The sequence below is a fragment of the Suricata suricatta genome, chromosome 3 (genome assembly GCF_006229205.1).
Source record: "Suricata suricatta isolate VVHF042 chromosome 3, meerkat_22Aug2017_6uvM2_HiC, whole genome shotgun sequence".
Classification (NCBI taxonomy): Eukaryota; Metazoa; Chordata; class Mammalia; order Carnivora; family Herpestidae; genus Suricata; species Suricata suricatta.
In genome coordinates, this window is record NC_043702.1 from 131,792,549 (window position 1) to 131,812,456 (window position 19,908).

The 19,908-nt window shown below is 40.0% G+C and overlaps 1 long non-coding RNA gene across 4 annotated transcripts in view; it reads left to right on the forward strand.

Annotated features, from left to right (window-relative positions):
* The window catches only part of LOC115288154, a 38,452-nt gene that overhangs the window by 15,700 nt on the left and 2,844 nt on the right, over positions 1-19,908 (forward strand). Inside the window, exons 4-5 of one of the 4 annotated variants that reach the window (XR_003906835.1) lie at positions 524-657; positions 3,250-3,511. This is a non-coding gene — a long non-coding RNA (uncharacterized LOC115288154). The remainder of the gene's footprint in view (positions 1-523; positions 658-3,249; positions 3,512-19,908) is intronic. The other 3 variants (XR_003906836.1, XR_003906833.1, XR_003906834.1) reach the window with 3 other exon arrangements.

Below are 19,908 nucleotides of genomic sequence, written 5' to 3' on the forward strand. Positions count from 1 at the left end.
CAGGAAATACATTCACAGCATTCCTCATTTAAAATACATGGTATTTACTACAAACTCTTGTTGCAATTTTTTGTGCGGAAATCTGCTCGTATTTTAAGCATTCTAATTTGTTATATGACTCTGTTAGTTATTTAATTTGCAATTCCCTAATTACATATGATATTGAAAATCTTTTCATATGCTTACTTGGCACTTACATATCTGTGTCCATGAAGTGTTTGTTCAGGTCTTTCGCCCATTTTTTAATTGGATTGCTCATTTCTTATGGTTGAGTTTTTAAAGTTCTCTACATATTTTGGATAACAGTCCTCTATCAGAGACATCTTTTGCAAATATTTTCTCCCAGTGTGTGGTATGTCTTCTCATTCTCTTGACTATTCTTTACTTTTTTTTTTTTTTAATTATAAGTGGTAGCACTGTAGCACTGGGTACACATTTTTCTGGATCTTACTTTTTCACTTTATATCATACATTGGAAATGTTTTCATTTGAGAGAGTAAGGAACTTATCATTCTTTTTTCAGAAGCATACTATTCCATTGTATGGCGCTATCTTGACCAGTCTCTTTACTGAGAGACACTGGGTTGTTTCTGGTCTTTTGCAAGGACAATGTTGCCATGAATACACTTGGATGCAGCTCATTTGGTAGGAGTGCAGGTGTGCCTGTAGGAGGGAGCTCACGTTTCTCCACTGTGTTGAGCTGTCTGTGCTTATGGCACTTTGACAAATGGCTGCTCATTTACTGCATGTCCAGTATTGTGTGGATTGCAGGTATTTGTAACTGAGGTTGAGCGCTCTGTGGTTATAGAAGTCTCTACTCTTCAGAGATTACCTGGAACCCCAGAAGAACTTCAGACTCTGCCTCGAACTCACACTGACTTTCTGGTTCCTTCTCACCTCTGCGCTTTCACACAGGCTGAACTGCTTGTCCCACGCTCCTCCCCTGGCTAACTCCAGCTCACCTCAGCCTAAGGGCCACCTTCTCAAGAAGATTTCTTTGTCTCCCCTGAGTGATATTGCTTCCCTCTCCTGCTCACCCTCATAACTCTCTAGCTCTTGCCTTGGTATGACCTACAATAACCCTAATTCATGTGTATTTAAACGATGATCTGTCTGCCATTGCTTCATGATGGCAGTGACCTTATTAGTGATGTCTGTCTTATTCCATCATATCACTGGCATCCAGCACAGAGGTTTAAAGCTGCAAAAAATTGATAAATATTTGTAGAACGAATGAACTTCAGATCATAAGCAACTGTTTCTTCATCCTTCAGATCAATTCCATCTTTCAAAAAAGTTTTTTAAAATGTTTATAAATATGTTATTTGTTTTTGAGAGAGAGAGAGAGAGAGAGAGAGAGAGAGAGAGACAGGGACAGACTGAGTGAGGGAGAGAGAGAGGGAGACACAGACTCCAAAACTGGTTCCAGGCTCTGAGCTGTCAGCACAGAGCCTGAAGCTAGGCTTGAACCCATGAACCAGGAGATCATCACCTGAGCTGAAGTCGGGTGCTTAATCTACTGAGCTACCCAGGCACTCCAAAAAATGTTTTAAAACTTTAAAGACTTGCTTGCATTAAGTCGGGTTTGAGAAAAAGCAAGTACCTCAGTTGGCTCTGGCTCACGGGCATGACACTTTCAAACAGACAAGCTAAACATTAGCACCTGGAGTCAGAAGAGCATCAGTTTAGGTTTTCCATAGACTCTTAGATTGGCCATGAACTGAAACGGTACCTGGGGACTAGCGAGCCTTAGTTTCCAAACATCTTTCGTATCCCAGTCCCTTGTCCATGTCCCAGTTCAGTTCTAACCATTGGGATCGCCGCCTTATATTCTAGGATCATGATTGCTAATCTCTGGTAACTTCTGAAGAGATGAGTTAAGAAAAGTGAATACACATGTTATGGCCATACGGACCGGTGATTAGAAAAGATTAGGAGGAAAGACAAATAGAATTTTGCCTCCAAATACCTATACTCTTCTCAGGAGAGGGAGGGGAGTCACATATTCAATTCTTGGGCAAATCCTAACCTTATAAACCTTAAACCTATAATAAACATGCAAGTTGTAATTGTCATAACATGCAATCCCTCATGAGCTGCATGCAACACACAGAGGGGTTCCAAGAACAAAAGGGATGGCATTTATTCTTATAAAAGTTCATGTTTCTGAATATTAGGAAAAAAAGAGACCACAAACGATGCTGCCAAATCTCCTGTGCATATTTTCTGTATAAACTTACTTATTCTGATTCTGGACCAATGGCATTTTCTTTTTTCCAAACACTTTCTTTCACTTAATAAAAAATGACTCCTAACCTACTCCAGAAGAGGTCAATGATTTGGTTTAATTACTTCTCCAGGGGCATGAGGAGAAGCTCAGATAAATGAAGAGATGGCTTTCTCTGAGAGAGCAAGCATGCATATATTATTAACATTACCTTCCCTCCCACAGAGGCCCTAAACGACAGAAGAGGGAAAATAAAAAACTCCTTAGGTTCTGTCTCCTGATCAGCATTTGTATTTCAAAGATTAAAAAGCTACTTTTCATTAGAGCTCCAGAGGGTCAGGGAATTTCAAATGAGATAAGATTTGATATTGACAAACAGTGTGCGTCTTCCCAGGAAGATTGTTTCAAAATGTTTATGACTTCCTTGGCTCTGCACATTCATTCCCCATCACAAGTCTACAGAATACATGTCACATGACATTAAATGAGGTTTGGGGGCACCTGGGTGGCTCAATCCGTTAAGCTCATGTCACAGCCTCGCGGTCTGTGAGTGTGAGCCCTGCATCGGGCTCCGTGCTCACAGCACAAAGCCTGGAACCTGCTTCAGATTCTGTGTCTTCCTCTCTCTCTACCCCTCCCCACTCATGCTCTGTCCCTCTTTCTCTCTCTTAAAAATAAATACAGCTTCAGAAGTAATTTTAAAAAATAAATGAGGTTTTTATAACCTATTTTATATGTAGCTTAAGCTACTGGGGCTTATATGTGTTATGCATTGGTAGAGGCGGTATATGGGGGTGATGGAGGGCATTGATTCTGAGGGCAGGCAGATGTGTCTCCTCCTAACCTCCTAAGCTGGGGACATGAGTCACTCTCACAGCCCCATGGAGGTTCAGTGTTTCCATCTGTAAAACTGGGTTGTTTGCATGGATTAAATAAAACGATGCATATAAAGTGTTGACCAGGTTATCTGGCATAGATAGTGTACAGTAATGTGTACCTGCTCTTACTGTTGTTATTACCAGGCACTGAAGAGAAGACATGGCCCCTGCCCTCAACAATCCAAAAACCCAGTGGCAAGACAATTCTGGACGAGTGTGAGGATAACTTGAAGTTCAAGGCCCTGCACGATCCCTGCCATTGCTTCTTTGAAGGAGGTAGCAGCACCAAGTTTGAAATTCTTATGTAGGAGCAGATGGAACAGGATCCTACTTTCATATACTATTGCTATGTTATTTCAACTATTAGAATTATTAAAAATTTTGCCTCATCTGAAAACATGGTGAGGTGGGTAGTTGAATCTAGCTTCCTTCCTTCCTTTTTTTGATGTGTTGATGGCATTTTTCTTCCTAATTAATTTCAGTTTACTGCCATGTGATTTGACCTTACCAGGTCACTATGTCAGGTAAAATGCGTCCTGTTACATGTGTTGGGTGTTGTAAGAACAAGCAAAATATGTTAAAAGAGATGAGAGAAGAGAGTAGGTTCATTAAGAAAGGATGGGATGCTCTGGGAAGCAAGAATCAAGATAAAGTAGGAAGTATGAGAGATGTATTGGGGGTTAACGCCCATGAAGGTAAAGGGGAGAGGGGACCGGAGGGGGAGGCTTCAGTCTGTGATGCAGGTCTCACAGCTTTCAGAGGAGAGGAGAAGAGCTTCAGACTACAGGGCCATCTGAGAAAGTCTCAGCCAGGCCCCTGGGTTATTGGCAGAAATGCTCAGATCCCTACCATGGGTCGGTCATTGGCTGGGAGCTTCCAGTGAGTGTAGGCTTGGGGTGGATGGTGCGGTGGATTCCAGAGGCACTGCACCTGTAGGTGCTCAGTCACCCGCACCACTTCTAGCAGGTTCTGCCTGGAGAGAGATCTGAAAGGTATACCTCCCTAGCTGCTATCCATGGGCTCCAAAATGGAACAATCGGAGAAGAATCAAGAGCTCCCAGGGGCTGAGTGATGACTGAAACAAGGCATTCAAGTGAAAGATTGAAAATTAAAGTTGAGAAAACCTCTCAAAAGGTAGAACTGGCCAAAGAGATTGAAAATATAAAATATGTAAAATTTTAAAAGGAGGCATTCAAATAGTAACCCAGGAAAACCATTGTTTTATTAATTAAAGCTTCAGATAAAAAGGAGGGAGATAACAAAGGAAATTATATTACAAAGAAAAAGTCCTAGAACTGAAAACTAGGTAGGGCCTTCCCCACAATGAATTAAAAAAAGACCTGGATACATCTTCATAAAATCACCGAACAATCAAAAGAGAACATCCCCCAAAGCTTTCAGAGAGATACAACAGTTCACGTGCAAGGGAACAGGAATCAGATCATCATTAGACTTCTAAAGAGTAAATCTGGAGGCTACTAAACAAAAGATACAGTGCTTTAAAGATGTTAAAGAAAGTTATTTATATCCCCAAACTCTGGCCAATAATGAGACACGATTTCAGCATGAAAGCACTCAGAAATGTAATTTGCAAACGATTTGTCTTAGTTACTGGAGGATGTACTGCACGTAATTGGGATGAAAATAAAAGGAAGGGCACCTTAGTAGTTTGAGCCCTCAGCTCTTGGTTTCAGCTCAGGTCATGATCTCGCAGCTCATGAGTTTGAGCCCTGCTTCTGGCTCTGGATTCACAGCGCAGAGCCTTCTTGGGATTCTCTCTCTCCTTCTCTCTGTCTCTTTCTGCCCCTGCCATGCACCCTCACTCTGTCTCTCAAATAAATAAAACTTAAAAAAAAAAAAAAAATGGAAGACGTAAGATTCAAGAAACAGTCTTTCCAACCAAGTTATAACAATGATGGGACTTTTCAGGGTGACGTCTGCAGCAGCTCTAGAACCCCAGTCCCCACTGGAGCAAGAGGTCAGATGGAACCAGGAGAGAAATCTCTGTGGAATAAAATATGTGATTAAGACTGGCATTAATTGAGAATATTAAGAAAAGGCTGAAATGCTAACCTCTTATCCAATAAGAGAGGCAAAAAAGACTCCAAGAAAAACAGACTACAAGAAAAGTGTTGTGCAATAAGAGGGAATCCAAAACGTGGTGTTGGTTTAGGCAAATGACATAATGGAAAAAGGGAACTCTGTTTGGCTTTGATGCTAGAAGGAGCTTCTTTACAGTGGCTCCACCCTGGCACTCTAAGACCTATAGAAAATGAGAAGTAACACTAAAACAACTGCTGTGCCGAGCAGTAGACAATAGTTCTATTGTGGTTCTAATACAAACCCTGTTTATTCATTTTTACATTTCAGAGTCAATCCACAAACAAAGCAGGAATATTGGTGAAATTTCAGGATGAAATGTAATTATGAACAAATATATGACAATATAAAATAGTACAGAGCCGACAAATGGCAGTGGGGGTAGGGGTAATATGGAAAGGAAGGGTGAGGCCATTTTCCAAGTTGGAGGGAATCTGTAGAAAGTCAATGGAAACAAATAATTAATTCATAATGCAAAAGTAACTAATGGAAGAATTAAAAATAATATGAATATTAAATGTTGGAAAGAGGATGGAAATGGAGAAGTTAATGTGAGGTAAATTTTCATTTCTTATGCATTAATTGATCAGAATTATACACGATAATAAGACTACAGCGTTATAATTATAGTAACTACACTTGTGGAAATCACTAGCTAAAGAATTAAAAAGAGAAACAATGAAAAGAGATGCAAATATATTAAGAGGTGGCTGGGAAAATATAAAGTTTTGTGAATTCTTTATTACTTGATCTGTACCACACACAATCATTATTTTGATAAAAACTGAAACCCTTAAATCTTGTATTGTCTAAGGCAATAGTGGTTGCCATAGCAATATTATATCATGTAGATTTTAACCCCTTTAGGTTTTTTTGTCTTCAGCGGGGTAGAATCTTATGTAGCTCATATGTCCACTTCCCCTCCCTCTCTTTGTCCCTATTCCCCCCTTCCCCATCCCCCCCCAACAATATTCCAGAATGAATAAGAAATTGGCACATTTCTTAAGGAGACACAAATAGAGTAGTCACCATTTTGAACTGCCTGCCATAATCAAATTATTATTCCATGTCCTAAATAAAAATGTGCAGACACTGGCATATTGTAGGCATTCAATTTGTAGTGACAAAACAATTAGAAGGTTATCTTATAGCCACCGACCTGGACATCATCCAGGTCTCAAGCCTGTTTCTTATTTAGTTCTCTCTTCAGGGCTCAGGAAAAAAATGTATAGTTTTTAATCTCATTTTTGGGTCAGTAGTCAACTTGGTTAGGGAAATGGCTGTCATTGCTAACATCATCATCATAACACATACTGCTATGTGTAATGTTCTGCATAAGAACAGCTCCTCTGTTATTCAGAAGGTCACCTTGCTCCAACACCCTTCTACGGTATAAATGGTTGGATCCCAGAACATCTACAGTATAAGATTTCCTCTAGGGCATTTGGGCCACTTGAAGCATGACTAGCCCAAGGACAGACATCCTTTTCATATAATTTGGCTCTTACAAGTTTTTAAGAGCCAGAAAGAGAATCCTTTGCCACACCTGCTACCAAGATTTAATCTATGAGGATACTGGTCATTCTCTTTTAGTCTGCTGTTGAGGGTTGTGTCTATGTTCCAAGTACCACGTTGGGAAATTTGCATGTATCATCTCATTTAATTTTCACAATGATCCTGGAAGGCAAGGACCATTATTAGAGCTGTTTTTCAAACATAAAACTGAGCTTTAGGGGAATCAAACAGGTATTAAGCAACTTAAAGCGTTGTGCCAGTTCCAAATTCTAGACTGAAAAGACCCTCTGGTCTACTGTAAGTTTATGATTTGAGTTTCTCTTTATTCTCCCGCTGTGTATTCATTAAAAGGCTTTTTACTTCAGTGATATTTTATCAAATACACCATTCTTCTCTGTTGATGTTTTCTTTATTAATTTATTTTTGAGAGCAGAGACACAGAGCATGAGCGGGGGGAGAGGCAAAGAGAGAGAGGGAGACATAGATTCCAAAACAAACTCCAGGCTTTGAGCTGTCTGCACAGAGCCCGATGCAGGGCTCAAACTCACAGACCATCAGATCATGACTTGAACCAAAGCTGGATGCTCAACCAACTGAACCACCCAGGAGCCCCTATTCTCTGTTTATATCATCTTGTTTTATCCCTATACACTCATTCTGTAATTTTTTTTTTTTTTTTTTTTTTTTTTTTTTTTTTTTTTACTGGGGCACCTGGGTGGCTCGGTCAGATAAGTTTCTGACCTTGATTTCAGCTCACATCATCATCTCATGGTTCATGAGTATGAGCCCCACATCAGGCTCTGCACTGACAGTGTGGAGCCTGCTTGGGATTCTGTCTCCCCCTCTCTCTGCCCCTACCCCACTAATGCTGTCACGCTCTCTCTCTTTCTCTCAAAATAAATAAATAAACTTTAAATTTTTTAAAAAAATGTATGTAGTAAAAACTGACCAAAACAACTTCACAGGCTTTGTTGCTCCTATTGTTTTGTTCACTGAGATTATACCCCTTCTGCCTTTTTCTAACATTCTAGTACTCATTGATTTTATATCACAAAACCTCAACCAGGATCTATCTTCTTCTACAACTAAAGCGTTTCTTTGGAAGGGAAGGACTAATTCCAAATAATCATATCCGTTCAGTAATTTAAAGCATTTTATTCCCACAGAAACCTAAAATCTATCTGTATTGGATAAAATTCTCAGCACACTTTTAAAACATAAGTTGAAATTTTGCATCCCTTCCAAAATATTGAAGTTTTAATTTTTTTAAATAATGAAGCAAGAAACTAAATGGCAAATTATAAACACAACATGTTGGTTTTAACAGCACTTTCATATTCATTTATGATATATGAATGTTTAAAAAGTGGAAGTTTATGCAATCTGCCTTTTAACATATAGTAACAGTAATATGTGGTAGTCAACGAGTAGATGCAGAAACAGTGCTATTCTATTAAGAGATTAAATATTGGGGTGCCTGGGTGGCTCAATCAGTTAAGCATCTGCCTTTATCTCAGGTTATGATCTTACAGCTCATGAGTTCTAGCCCCCTGTTGGGCTCTGTGCTGACAGCTCAGAGCCTGGAGCCTGCTTCTGATTCTGTGTGTCCCTCTCTCTGCCCCTCCTCCACTCATGCTCTGTCTCTCTCTCCTTCAAAAATCAATAAACATTAAAATTTTTTTTATAAAAGAGATTAAATATTGAGTGGCAGAAGATGTGTAGTTGGATTTTTTCCTTTAAGTTTATTTATTTATTTTGAGAGAGAGAGAGAAAGAGAGCATGAGCAGGTGAGCAGGGGAGGGGCAGAGAGAGGGGGAGACAGAGAATCCCAAGCAGGCTCCACACTGTCAGCACAGAGCCCTATGTGGGGCTCAAACTCAGCAACCATGAGATCATGACTTGAGTTGAAACCAAGAGTAGGGCGCTTTATTGACTGAGCCACCCAGGCGCCCCTGTAGTTGGGTGTATTTTGTGTAAGTGAATTTGATTAGGCAGAGGTCTGTTATTAGATGGGGGAAAAGGCAAATAACATGTCATTTGTGTTTAAAGTGTTCACGTGTGGGCCAGTTTCTTCTTTTGCAGGAAGGAACAAAAATCAGATTTCTCTGAATAAAAATAGACTAATGGCATGAAAATAAGAGAGAAAATAAATTAGGATGTTTGAAGTGTTATCTTGACTAAGTATTACCTCAAGTTTTTTAAGCCAACTTCAGTTAAAAATAATTTGCATACAAAGAGATGTACACACTTTAAGAATACAGCCTGATGATTTTGACAAACACTTATAGCCATCAGCCACCCTCATGGTCAATGCATAGAACATCATTCCAGAGTTCTCTCATGATTCTTTCCAGTCAACCTTCTTCCTTCTCTTCCAGACCCAGGGAAGCACTGGTCTGTCATCTGACCCTATTCATTAGATTCGCCTTTTCACACATCAAACCCAGTAGTTTGACTATGATGTGTCCATATCACATGTGTCTACCTGTGGTTTTCTTTACTTGCTTAGTAGTAATGAGTCCTGCTTGGAACGGACTATGCTTTTGGGATCTGTAAGTCAGTTAATCACCAAATCTAGGAAAATGTGAACGATTACTTTTACAAAAAATTTTTATATATCTTCTTCACTTTCTTTTCTTTCTGGCATTTCAATTATGTATATGTCAGACTTTTCTCTATTATCCTACACATCCCAGAGATTCCATTTTTAGAAATATTTGTACTTAATGTTCTTAATTGATAATTTCTATTAATCTGTCTTCAAGTTCACTGATTATTTCTTCTGTTATCTCCATTCAGGTATGAATCATTTCCAGTCAACTTTTCATTTAAGTTGTTGTGTATTTTAGTTCTAGAATTCTTATTTTTTTAAAAAACTAATTTTTACTCCTCTGTTGAGATTCCCTATCTTATAGCTCACTGAGAACACATTATATTTTAAACCTTTAAAAATATTTATGATTGCTGCATTAAATCTTTGTTTGCAAATCAAATATTTGGACCATCTTGTAGCCAATTTCTACTTTCTATAACCTTCCTCTGAAGAGTGTTGATTTTTGTTTCAGGAGACAATTCAATTGCTTGCTGAGCACCTTAAATCAATGTAGACTTGTTTTATGCTTTGTTATGGCAGGTATGTGGAAAGTGCTGGTGTTTTCTAAGACTCTATAATCTGGGTAGAGTCAGCTTCCAAACTCTGATGGCTCTATCTATCAGAAGTCTTGCTTTTAGGTCTTGTTACTGAGTCTATTGGAGGCCTTGCGATATCATAACCCTTAATGCTAAACATGGTGTTTCTGATACCTTGGCTGGACACCCAGGGTGTCAATGAGGTCTCTACTCTCTGGCTGGGCTGGCATGCTAACATTTCCCAGTTTCATCTGTAAGATCCCTTTCTCCCACTCTCATAGAAGCCACTCTCTGGTAAATCTAGCATGCCCTTACCCAGAACATGAACAGCCTAGTCCTTAGCCAAGGTCAAGGCTTTTGAGTCTAACTTTTGTGTAACTCCTCCATACTTAGTGTCTTGTTTTGTCTTAAAGATCCTAACCGTTCAGCATCTCCAAACTCTGAGGTTGTCTCCAGGCAGAGAGAGATGCCAATCACAGGGATCACCTTGTGAGTTTTTCCTGGTCTCAAGGACTACAGACTTGTGCTGCCTCCTGCTCAATGCATGACAACGGTTGTATGTGCATTTTATACAGTTTTAGTTGTTTATGGAAGGAGGTTTAATCCTGCACCAGCTGTTCTATCATTGCTCAAGCCTTATCTATCATTTTAAAGAGCTACCTAAGGAAATCTGAGATCCATTACTAACAGCATCTGAGACTTTTGTGATGATATTCAGATGACTGAGAAAGGAAGGCATAATAACTGAATTTAAGAAAAAAGAAATGAGAAGGGTGCCTGGGTGGTGAATTTGATTAAATGTTGGACTCTTGCTTTCGGCTCAGGTCATGATCTCACTAGACTAAGGTTGAGCCCCACATTGGGCTCTGTGCTGGTTGTGGATCCTACTTAAGATTCTCTTGCCCTCTCTTTCTGCCCCTCTTCATCAGTCTCGCTATCTCTCTAATAAATACATACATACATACATACATAAAATCTTTAACAAAAAGAAATGAGAGTCAAATTATGCCCAAATCTTCATGAGACCTCCTAAAATGTACATGATGTTTCTCTCTTTGGTGTATCTTCCTTGGAACAACCATCTTCTGCTCACTTCCTGGGTTATGAATGGTTTTCAATTGTGGTGTCTACCTAACCATTCACTCTCAGTCACAAATGTGGGCATGCTTGTCCAGGCTGAGCTAGTCAAAACATTCTACTCCAAAGACTTCAGTGATTGGTGTGGGAATGAGCACCCAATGAGTGTCAGAATATTTCCTGAGTTTAATACATGGATATTGGAAGAGAGATGTTCATTTTCTTTTGGGGTTGCTACCTGGGGAAGATTTGAGCTGGATCTCTTGACAGACAACTTGTCCACTAAAAGGACAGAGTCGGTAACAGGTGTTTGTCTGTCTTGGCCTGCTCAGTATCCAAACTTTCTTTCAATTTGAGATTTCCACTGTGTGACTCTTAGCAGTGGCACCATCCTGCCATGCACCCTAGTAACCAAACATCCTCTATCCTTACCTTTTGGAAGCTATGATTCAGCCAACCAGATGGAGTCTCGTCAATCCAACTTTTTTACCCAAGACTGCAAATAGGAAGGTTGTGATGTGAGGATGCAGAAAGAGTAGTGGCCATTTGTACAACAGTAGAGGAGTAGAAAATGCAACGAGAGGAGTTCAGTGTCAAGTGAGGGCACTTTCAGACACATTCAAAACACGTATCCAGGGGTGGCACTGGCAATAGCACCACCTTCATGGGCAATTTCTGGGGAATGAACTTGGATGTGCCCAGAGCTGTCTGGGAACCCTTAGGTGTTTGTCTGCTTTTCTATTCCTGGTTCTCAAGGCCTCCTAATAATCCTGTGTGCTACCCAATAGCCTTCTATAAATTCCTTCTTTGTTAAAATGTGTTTGACAGACTGCTAGCTATCCCCCAAAATGTGGGTAAGTGGCTGGAAAAAGATAGATGGATACACACACACACACACACACACACACACACACACACACATCAAGGTGGGGGAGAAAGGGAAAGAAGGAGGAAAGGAAAGAGAGAGAAAGAAAAGAAAAAATTTGCTTTTCACTTTATATTATTCTGTACTGCTTAAATGTTTCAGGATAAGAAGCATGTATTGTTCTTAACCTTTTTTTTAAAAAAAAATCAAGAAAGAAGGTTACCTTGACCTTAATGACCCAGACTTCAGTTGCCGTATATCTATATGCTCTCACTATTTCTTTACCAATGAAACTATTAATGCAGAGACTTGGAAGTGCAGTTCTTCCTGAACTTCACTTTGAGAAAGAGAACAACTGCTTTCTGTGAGGTCCTTTCCTTCCAGACATTTTGGGGGTAGGAATTTATAGCCCTCTGTGTTTTGAGGAAGGAAAAAGAATTTCTTCTACATTGAGTTTTACTTGGAAGGTTTTCCCATTTGCTAAAATGCACTTTCCTCTATAACTGTGTCTCTCTCTTTCACTAGAAACTTCTCCACTGTGAAGGAAACTCTTTCCCCTGAGCCTGTATTTAGCCAAGCTGTGGCTTTTATTTGTTTGGTTTGTAATTTTTTTCACCAACATGGCATGTAAGTGACTGACACACAAATAATGGTTTCTTTGCTTTCCCTACTTTCTGGACCTATATCTTCATTGTAGTTTTTGGAAAAATGGCGTCTGGGTAACCACTGGCAAGATGAAAAGCGATATATAACCTACACACTTTTCCAGATGAACATTTTGTCCAGGATGTGATGTGGCCACCACTGTGTTTACTCATAAAATCCTGATGAAATGATAGGAAATTACGATTCCTTCATGGCTAAACCCTTCGGATCAGTGCTATCATCACTGTGCCCCGATGAAATCCTTCCTGGTCCATATAGTTCTGTGTATATATATATGGTGCCTCTTTATTTTTATTGGTTGTATAATATATACATCCTATAGTGTAATTTCATACATAGAACTTCCTTTAGGCTTTGCAGCTCAAAAATATTTTCCCATAAATTCCACTTGTAGATTAATTTGGGCTAAATGGTCTATTTTAAAGATACAAATGTCCTGCTACCTGGAAGATTCTATTTCTCCTTCAGTAAGAATTCTGTAACTAAGTTATAAGTGTGTAGAGTCTGCCCCTACACACCAATTATTTACCTTTCTCCACCTGCTTTGTGTCCTGAGTTATTGACTTTTATTGGCCACATCAACCTTGCTCCCTTGTGTTCTGGATTGGGCAGGTTTAGCCAATGGGCAGTTCTAGGAGGAGATCAAAGGGTGGAAGCAAGAGAGATTAGGGTGTTTATTCCCGCTGGCTCCTTCCCTCCTAGGCCATGATTTGGCACTGGCTGGGTTTCTCTATCTAAGGCCATTGCCCTTACCTGGTTTTGATAACTGCTTCCTCCAATGCTTGCCCCTTTCTGCTATTATTGTCTTTAGGGAGCTTTATTATTCCTTGTTGATTACCTTTAACCCTGCCCACATCTTTGTAAATTGCCTTCTCATTAAATATTTTCCAATTTGGGTTTTTTTTTTTTTAGTGTTTATTTATTTTTGAGAGAGAGAGACAGAGCATGAGTGGGAGAGTGGCAGAGAGAGAGAGGGAGAGACAGAATCCGAAGCAAGCTCCAGGCTCCTAGCTGTCAAAACAGAGCCTGATGCAGGGCTCGAACTCACAAACTGTGAGATCATGACCTGAACTCCAGTCACATGCTTCACTGACTGGGCCACCCAGGTGCCCTATCACCGCTTTTAAATGTGCCATTTCTTTTCTGACAAGACCCAGACTGATGCAGTGATCCCACTATGAATGGCCTCAAGAGCTAGATCTCCACAGCTGTATACTGGGATTGTATTGTGTGGGAGACAGAGGAATGTCCTCCTCAAAATGTCCAAATCTTAATCCCTGAGATCTGGGAATATGTTAGGTGGTGAAAGGGAATTAAGATGGCAGATAGAATTCAGGTTGCCAATCAGTTGACCTCAAGATAGAAGATTATTCTGGATTATCCAGGTGGGCCCAATGTAATCACCAGGATCCTGAAAGTGGAAGAAGAATCAGTGTCAGAGTAGTGTGATATAAGAAAGACTGACCAGCCATTTCTGGTTTTGAACATGGAAGGGGATCATGAGCCATGAAATGCAGGCAGCCTCTAGAAATGGAAAAGTCATGGAAACAGAGCCTTCCCAAAAGTCTTCAGCAAAAACATAGCCTTGCTACCACTTTGATTTTAGCCCAGGAAGACCCATCTCAGATTTTTTACCTACAGAGTTGTAAGGTAATAAATATGTGTTGTTTTAAGTCAATACGTTCATGGTGATTTGTTATAGTAGCAATAAGAAACTGGTACAGGTTACTAATACATTTGATGAGAACATAGAATTTTCTTCCTTTTTTAAAAAATGTTTATTTATTTATTTAGAAAGAGATGGAGACAGTGCAAGTGGGGGAGGAGCAGAGAGAGACAGAGACAGAGAGAGAGAATCCCAACAGGTTCCATGCTGTCAGCTGCAGAACCAGATGTGGGGCTCAAACCCATGGACCATGAGATCACGACTTGAGCAGAAAAAAAAGAGTCTGACACTTAGCCTACTGAGCCACCCAGGCGCCCCAGAACATAGAACTTTTTTGATGTAGGAAAACGGAATCTGTATAATCCATAGTATGTTATTAAAATTGTTACTAGTAACAGAGGTTGGGATGCCATACAGGTGGAGGGAAAGGTATTAAAAAATCATTTAGCTCTGGTCCATAGGTGCTAGGATGACAATGGTAATTTTTAAGACAAGAGGGTGAATTGGCTGTTTCTGTCAGTCTTAAATAATGTACACAGATAAAAGTACTGATTAAAAGCTTTGAAGATTCAGTGAGGACATAAGTAGAAAGTTAGAAAACCTCTTTGGCAGCTTAAATTAAAAACAATGCCTAGGGACGCCTGGGTGGCTCAGTCCGTTAAGCATCGACTTTGGCCTAGGTCACGATCTCACTGTTCCTGAGTTCGAGCCCTGCATCAGGCTCAGTGCTGACAGCTCGGAGACTGGATCCACTTCAAATTCTGTGGCTTCCTCTCTCTTTGCCCCTCCTCTGCTTGTACTCTCTCTCTCCTTCAAAAATAAATAAAAATTTAAAAAAATAGCCAGGCCTACGCTTGAGACATGGGTTGGGAGAATTTGGGCAGATGCAGGCCAGACTAAGAACTCCGAACCCCCAAAGCGTCTTAAACTTTTCTTGCACATGAGCACCCCGTCTAGTGGAGGGCTGGAGAACGCAGAATTGGTAGGAGATAAAGGAAGCCATCCTCTCAACTTAGTTCTCATGTTGGCCTCAGAAACAGGACTGTGCAACTATGTTTTATGTTTTTCCCTCTATTTCTCTGCAACCTGCTATAAAAAGCACTGGTAGTGGCTGACATCTGAGTGGACCCCACCCATCTTAGGTGAGATTTTGGCTGAATTCATATTCCCTACAATGAATGGTAGCTGTGTGTCCTCTGTATTGGGGACATAAGGTTGTTTTTGGTTTTTTTACTTAGATAAAAGGATGCTGAAGTGAAATGTGTCTTGAATGTGTCTGGAGGTGAAAGTGTTTCTCCACTTTTCTCCACCCTGCCTTGTGTCCTGAGAAACTGGCCTTTACAGATAGCATCAACCAAGCTTCCCTGTCCTCTGGCTTCTGGCTCAGTTTGGCCAATTTAAGGCACTGGCAGAAGATGAGAGGGTGAACTGGGAGGGGAGGGGCAGGGTGTTTACTTTCCTGCTCCCTCCTTGCAGGGCTGCAGTAGACTATGTCTGCCACAGCCACTATTTTAGAAACACGGCTAGCGATAGATCTCCGCCCAGGCTGGGCAGCCCTTGTCCACAGCTTGCTGTTGTCTCTGGGGGCTCCTGGGGATCCTTCCCCAAGCCCTTCTGGGTTTCCTTAACCTTGCCTTTGCTTTTTTAAGTAGTCCCTTTATTAATCTCTTTTAATATTCCTTTTTGTCTTGCTGGAACCCTCACTGATACCATCATCATCATTGCCGTCATCATCAGAGAAACTAACATTTACTAAGCACTTATTTTATTCCAGGCACTGTGCCCAAACATCTCACATGAATTATCTTATTTTATCCCTACCACAACTCTATGGTATGAATGACTATTGTTATCCCATTTTAGAGATCAGGAAATTGGCATTTAGAAATTAATACACAGCTTTCCCAAACTTACCTAGCTAGATAAGATATGAATCCAGTCTGTAGCGTTTGAGAAAGCATGGTAGATGGGGCACCTGGGTGGCTCAGTTGGTTAAGCATCCGGCTTCAGCTCAGGTCATGATCTCACAGTTTGTGGGTTTGAGCCCCACGTCGGGCTCTGTGCTGACAGCTATCTCAGAGCCTGGAGCTTGCTTCAGATTCTGTATCTCCCTCTCTCTGACTCTCCCCTGTTTGAACTGTCTCTCAAAAATAAGTAAAAAACATCTAAAAATTTAAAAAAAAAGAGAGAAAACATGGTAGAATAAGTATAAAAGACAGGTTTTGAAATCAAAGAGACTTGGTGACAAATATCAAATGGTGACCTGAGCCAAAATACTTATTTTTCTGAGCTTAGGTTTCCTTATTTCTGAAATGGGAACTACATCGCCTCGCTAGTTAGAGTTCTTTGTTTGCAAGCAACAGAAGCAACACTAGCCAGTCAAAACGACAGGATTCCAGGGAGTTGTGAAGGTAGTAACAATTAATGAATGCATTCTTGAAGGCTTCCATGTTGTCCATTCCAACCATCTCCCATTATGGCTGACTGCTCAGACTCAGATTTCTTGGAGAAGGTGCTTATCTGACCTTGCTTATGTTACTTTCCACATCTTTAATTCAGTAGGTAGGTCATCAAGTCTACATTCAGTGATGGAGAATTCATCTCCCAAAGGAAACTGGTGTGATTTTAGTAGCAAACGGGGTAAGGGATGCTGTGAAGGCAAAAAAGGAAACAAACACTGTAAAATGTGGTTTCAAGAATGCTACAAAATGCAAAGGAGATAGTTTAGGTAAAGCACTTGATACAGGAGTCAGGGCTTTCTCTTCCCTTTTGTCAGAACATTCAGAAAAGGGGCATTTAATAGTAGGAAAAGAAATGATATTGAATAGAATTTATCCTCCACTGGCTGTTTCTATTGTCTACGTCCTGATAGTCTCTCACAGGGACTATCTGATGTTAACTTGCCTCTTATTCTGCCCAGTGACTGCCAACCTTACCCCCTAATGCCTGTGTTCATATAGACTTCTCCCCATTGCTTATAGGCATCTTTTTATGGTCTGTCCATATTCTAATGTGCTGATCTGAATCATCTCATTCGTAAGCATCCTGTTTTGTCTCTAACATTACATTTGAAACATTTTCAAACATATGGGAAAGTGGAAAGAATCAGTGAGCATCCATAAAGATACCACCTAGATTCTACCATTAATATTTTAGGTTATTTGTTTTATAACATGTCTATCCAACAGTCTGTCCACTCATGCATCCAATCAAGCCCCTGTCTGACAACACTGTATCTTAATGGGTTAATAAAGATTTTTTTTTTACAATGAACCAAAATCTTAGCAAAGAGGTCTCAGCAACAGCTAGGGGTTTGGCCAGTTTCTGTTGGTTAATGCTTTGAATAGAAGAAGTTTTTAAAACATTTGTTTGTCACAGAATGTAGCCATCTGTTCTTTCTGACAGGTTCCTTGACTTCTATCATTTCTAACGATGTCTCCAAAATAGATTTTTCAGAGAACTGCTTTTGGAATGATTGGGAAAGTGTTCTTGGGAAGAATTCACTGACTAAAGTGAGCCAAAATCAGAGAAGTATGAGGAAGGAGCATTTCCTATATAGTAATAATAATGATAACTTTTCAAAAATGTCTTATCACCAAATCCTGGAGGAGTCAAAGACCCTAAGAGGGATAGTCCCAATCTTGAGAATCAAATAAACATCTCAACTCCTGAGGGCTATTGGAATACCAAGATAATTTAAACATGCTACATTATATTCTGTTCTTATTGACTTGGTTTCACTGTGAGATTTGTCATTTTCATTCAAGCTCCTGAATTCAAAATTCAAACATCTGGGTTTTTGTTGATTTGCATACTTGTTGAAAGGAGATATTGAGCCAGTACTGGTCAAATTTTAGGTGCAAAGGTAATAAAGTAGAAGAAACATAACATATCCATTTTTGAAGCATAAACACAGTTCACATTTGAGTCTACAATATGGAATATCTACTCTTGGTGTCATTTGTCTGTGTTCTGGCATGAGATTTTATATCTTGATGGATGAACAGCGGTGGATGAGTCTGTTTTGGGAGTACTAAAGTGGAATTAGCAGTTAGCTGAGGAAAACTTGCTGAGGAAAAAGGAGACTGAGGAATAATCCTGCCAGTAGGGGAGAGAAGGTCTAACCTGTACTGAAAAGAATAGTGGAACATAAATAGAATCTTGGGACATAACAATGAAGAAGAATAAAGATGAAAAGGGGATAACATAAAAGAGTAGTGCAAACAACACCTAAATAAGTGAATATAGACTGAATGGAGAAGAGACATTTCTGAGTTTAGGTAAGAAATTCTCAAGTAACCAGGCACAATATGATAAAGCCTGGCCTGGAGTGACAGGATATAATAAAAAGGAAATGAGTACTATAGACAGGTAAAATACATCCAGAGAAGCTGATCCAATCCAGAGCCCCAGGGATACGTTGTTATGTGCTTAAGCCAACCAGCACAGCCCATCAGCCTAACCCCAGTATGCTCAGACATGGCCACATAGCCTTCCTTTATTAAAATGTTTGGAAAGAAAAGTACTGTCTTCTGGTTGGTGTGCTGTGTGGACCTGAAGCTAAGAATGCTTCAGCCATGTTGACACCATGAGGGAAGACTTATGGTGATGCTTATCCTTGAAAAACAGAAAAATCAGGTCATCCAGGACAACACGGAGCCACTGAATCAACCTTCTCTGAAATTCAAACCATCCTGGGATTTTACAAATTCAACCTCATCATTGAATAGCTACAAATTAATAATGGTGTTGATGTAGCCCAGAAGGCATCACTAACATAGTTCATGGTGCAAATTTTACATCCTTATTGGAAAATAATCTCCTACCACATCCTCTGGCACATAGACAATGTTTAGTTAAAATATAAATGGAGGGGAAATATCTCACTTTACCCGACATATATTGTTGCTAAAAGCCAAGGTTAGAAGGAAAGGTAAGATATGTTTGTAACAGCAAAGTGGTGTTGAGTAGGGGTTTTGTGGCCATGCCAACGTAAGGAAGAATTGGTGAAAAATTCTATTTTTCCCATTTACCCTGTGCAACAGAGAGAAAGCACCTGAGGGGATAGGAATAGTGATCAGAAAACAGGTTTTCTCACATTTTCTTAGCTGCCTTTTCAAATTCTTTCCATTCTTGACAACCAGCAGCTCACAAAATAGGGAGGATAGTATACTTCTCTTCTCAGTTTTAAGGGCAGAGGGAACTACCTAAAAAGGAAAGTAATGTTCAATAGTGTAGTATGGGAGCTCAGTTATGATGGTGACTCCTCTAAGAAACCATTGTATCCCCCAATAGTCTGTCTCTACCATTGTCTGTCTCTTCCCACTTCTCCAGAGCAAGGATGATAAACTAATACAGCCTTGCAGAGATGCTTGGAAAATCTGCAAATGCAAACTACATGAGAAATATTCAGATACTAACTGAGTAGAGAGAAGAAATTACACCCTTGAGGAAATAAAAACCGCATTTTTCTTAGTCTTTATTTCCAAGGTTTGTATACAAGGCTAGCGTTTTTCAGTGAGTGACACCCTGGAGTCCTTTCCTAATGACCCTAAACAAATTTCAGAGATCAGACAAGGCATCGTTTTGGTTAATAAACAAGGTCATAAAGTGAATATGCCAATTTCGAAGCTCCCGTTGTGTGGGGGAAGATTTTTTCGTTATGAACTAAACATATTAACTTTTATGGCAGCTGGTTTCCTTCTGAGAGCACTCATGTATCCTATTTATCAAGGCTGTGTGTAGCCTTGAGATGTGTGTGCTGTATCACTGGGAGACAGAGAGT